The sequence below is a fragment of the Nelumbo nucifera genome, chromosome 3, assembly GCF_055504915.1.
Source record: "Nelumbo nucifera cultivar China Antique chromosome 3, China Antique-T2T, whole genome shotgun sequence".
Lineage (NCBI taxonomy): Eukaryota > Viridiplantae > Streptophyta > Magnoliopsida > Proteales > Nelumbonaceae > Nelumbo > Nelumbo nucifera.
In genome coordinates, this window is record NC_142651.1 from 64,655,228 (window position 1) to 64,659,169 (window position 3,942).

The following is a 3,942-nucleotide window of genomic DNA, read 5'->3' on the forward strand; positions in this document are numbered from 1 at the left end:
ATAATTCATGGTGTGAATTAAATGGTATATAGGGATATATACACATGATTCATCTGAATATATGTGTTTTTTCTTGCACTTAATGCATTCCTATCATTGAGAACTCTAGTCAAGGGATCGAGGGGTTACTTGATAGAAATAGGTTTAATATATCTTGGGAAAGAATATTAAATAAAATTGGGAAAAACTTCAGCTTATGGGAATGACAAATGATCTTGGTTAATCGCATCCATTAATATTCATTAGAATGGTTAGGTGGACCAATGGGTCCTAGCGATTTCACTCATTGCATATTTGGTTATTGATTACCTTTGCTTTTATTTTCTTTTTCTATTTTTATTTTCAGTAGTTCTTACTCTTAAATCTGAATTTCGATTATCCAAATAATTAGGGAAGACTGTAGTTCTAATACTTAATTTGTTAAATTCCCGTGGAAACGATATTTTTATATTACTTGATAACTAATATATTGTTAGGGTTATAATCATAGCTATTACACATATTATGGAATGATCTCGGCTGTGTTCCCCACCTTTTCCCTTAAACCAAATACAACCTGCTAACCCAAAAAAGCTTGGGTCACCATATGGCCGTTTACATCACATGGAATTGGGATCTGTTGTGAGCGCCTCACTCCGACCTCACAGCCACATCAATACAAATAGGGAAGATACTGTCACGTCGGTGTGAGGCATACGCTCGGTGAGGAGCAGATACGGACGGGATCATCACCTGAATCATCAGATAATCACACAACGCTTCGTCATTGGCTCATTCTAGCTTTCTATTGGCTGAAAGAGGAATTTGCTTTGGCATTTATGAACATATTATCAAATACCAAGAATAGATTTTAGAAATTTTCAGCATTCTGCCTTCAGGACCAATTCCAATAATAGCACAACTATTCACTACAGTACCGTAGGGCAGGGCTAAAAGCGAAGTGGTCTCAACAAGATGTTATTTTATCTAATTCATCAAAGCAGGGCCACTTCAATAAATCAAATGCTTTGATTTTATCGTTTCAGCGTTTGTTATCAGAATGCATGCCCTAGCCTCCACGTGAATTTTTGAATGGGAATGTTGTTGTATCTGGGTGTCTGCAGGGATACAGTATGGCGAAAAATCTTTTGCTCCTTTTAAATTTAAAACAGGGAATGCATGTTTTAATTCATCGAGATGTTCCTAATGCACGGCTGCAATGGGGACCAATCATGTGAGGAGCAAATCCCATTTCCTTTGTTTAATATCCAACAAAGTTAGGTTTAATTATGTGGATAACAGAAACCATGACGCATCCGTCTAGATTTCTTGTTCACCACGGGACGAATGAGTGATGGGGTTCTCTTCTTAATCTTCAAAGTTCAAACCATAATTGTCGTAATCGATAGTCTTTCTGTGCAACACTTGCATTTATTCTTTATATCTGCCAACCAATATTCGTGTACTAGAATGTGATAATTTCCATCAAGTATCAACCAACCATTAACCATCACGAATCTTCTGGCATCGACGCATCATTAAGAGTAGTGGATCACAGACTTCTCCAAATAACTGTCAATTCCAAATTTGTTCACATATACATGAAAGAACAGATAAACTTTTATTGTTAATTTCAATTGTTTTATCAATTTAATGATCTGTGCGCTCATCATAAGTTCTACTGAGTGAAGAACACAAGAAAACAAGAGTCAATCCGTCACCACACACGTCATTACTGCTACAAGCTAGCCCATGTTCTATTTAAACTCCGTGCTCTTAAGGACTTGCCCGCTATAACTCATCACAAATTTGTACAAAGCTCAAAGCTCAAATCCATTCCCAGCTCTCCACCATAACCACAGCACACTTGAATCTGCTCATCAAAATAAACCACACAAAGCACTTGAATCTGCATTCCAGGATCCAGGATCCAGGCTCTAGCTATGTCGCACCCCCACTTCCTGCTTGTGACGTTCCCTGCTCAAGGCCACATCAACCCAAGCCTCCAGTTCGCCAAGCGCCTCATACGCATCGGCGCTCAAGTCACCTTCGCCACCAGCGTCTCTGCTCATCGTCGCATGTCGAACGCCTGCAACCCAGATGGCTTAACCTTCGCACCCTTCTCAGACGGCTATGACGACGGCTTCAAACTCACCGACAGCGTCGAACACTTCCTGTCCGAGCTGAAACGCCGTGGTTCAGAGACTCTCAGAGAGCTTATTCTCAGCCTAGCTAGAGAAGGCCGCCCCGTTAGCTGCTTGGTTCACACCCTCCTCCTACCGTGGGCCGCAGACGTCGCACGTAACCTTGATGTCCCCTGGGCCCTTCTCTGGATTCAACCCGCAACTGTCTTCGACATCTACTACTACAACTTCACAGGCTATGGCGACCTCATATGTAACAACAAAAATGACAACTCGTATACTGTAGAACTACCAGGTCTACCACCACTCACCAGCCGAGACCTTCCCTCCTTTCTCCTTCCTTCCAATACCTATGCTTTTGCTCTCCCAATATTCCATGAACAGATCGAAACCTTGGAACGAGAAACCAAGCCACGAGTACTTGTAAACACGTTTGATGCCTTAGAGCCTGAAGCACTGAGAGTCGTTGAGAAGATTGATTTGATTGGAGTTGGGCCATTGATTCCGTCGGCTTTCTTAGATGGCAAAGACCCATCTGATAAATCTTTTGGAGGAGATCTGTTCCATGGTTCGGCAGACTACATGGAGTGGCTGAACTCGAAAGCGGATTCATCTGTGGTCTACGTATCGTTCGGAAGCATCGCTTTGTTACCCAAGCGGCAAATGGAAGAGCTTGCAAGCGCGTTGATAGAGAGTGGTCGGCCGTTCTTGTGGGTCATCCGGAAGAATGAGAATGCTTCAGAAGAAACGAAGAAAGAGGAAGAAGCGTTTCTGAGTAGGATCGAAGAGCAGAAAAGAGAAGGAATGATAGTGCCGTGGTGTTCTCAGGTTGAAGTTCTCTCACACCCTTCGGTGGGTTGCTTCCTGTCGCACTGTGGGTGGAATTCAACGTTGGAGAGTCTGGTGACTGGGGTTCGGGTGGTGGCGTTTCCACAGTGGACGGACCAAGCGACGAATGCGATGTTAATAGAAGGTGTTTGCGGTACAGGGGTGAGGGTGAGAGCAAAGGAAGGAGAAGGAGATGGAGTAGTTGAGAGGGAGGAGATCATGAGGTGCTTAGATATGGTGATGGAAGGAGAGAATGGAGAAGAGATGAAAAGGAACGCCAGGAAATGGAAAGAACTAGCCAAGAAAGCTGTGAAGGAGGATGGTTCTTCTGATAAGAATCTCCGGCGGTTTGTGGAAGAGATAAGAAAAGATTGTTGGATAGTTTAGATTGTATTGGTTGTAAATTTTGTCGCTTTGCGTGTGATAATGAGGAGCACGTTAGGTAAGCAAAATGAGTGAGCATGTAATAGCCATGGGACACTAGCTAACGTGTTTTTCATTCAAACTTGTCTCTAGACAGAAATTATTCATAATTTTATTATCTTTGTCAAAATAATTAAAAATAAAAATAATGAAAATTAAAGACGTAAATGAGTCCCAACTCCTAACACACTTAGACTTTCTTTTTTTATTGTTTTTATTTTTAATTATTTTGACAAATAATAAAATAATGGATAACTTATTTCTAATAGAACAAAAACATTCGGATGAAAGGCGCATTAACTAGGACATGTGTCAAACAGCTATTACGTGCTCACTCATTGTGCTTACCTAATGTGCTTACTACATCCGGACCCTCGACAGAATATTTAAGTTAATTTATACATCACTTTTTCTAATTGTAATTAATCTTCTTTTCTTACTTTAGAAGAGTTCTTATTCTTCTTGTGAAGAAGCTATAGGAATGGGAATTTTTGAGAAATCCGGTTTGAAGAAACTGGGTTGAAAAATCTTGATTAAAGGAAGGACCTCACATGGGGGACACTCTTTT

At 41.1% G+C, this 3,942-nt stretch overlaps 1 pseudogene across 1 annotated transcript; it reads left to right on the plus strand.

Moving 5' to 3' along the window:
• Positions 1–1,548: 1,548 nt before the first annotated feature.
• LOC104587299 (phloretin 4'-O-glucosyltransferase pseudogene) lies at positions 1,549–3,542 on the plus strand (annotated as a pseudogene). Its single transcript, XR_016084111.1, has one exon. The product of XR_016084111.1 is annotated as a phloretin 4'-O-glucosyltransferase pseudogene (transcript).
• Positions 3,543–3,942: the final 400 nt, after the last annotated feature.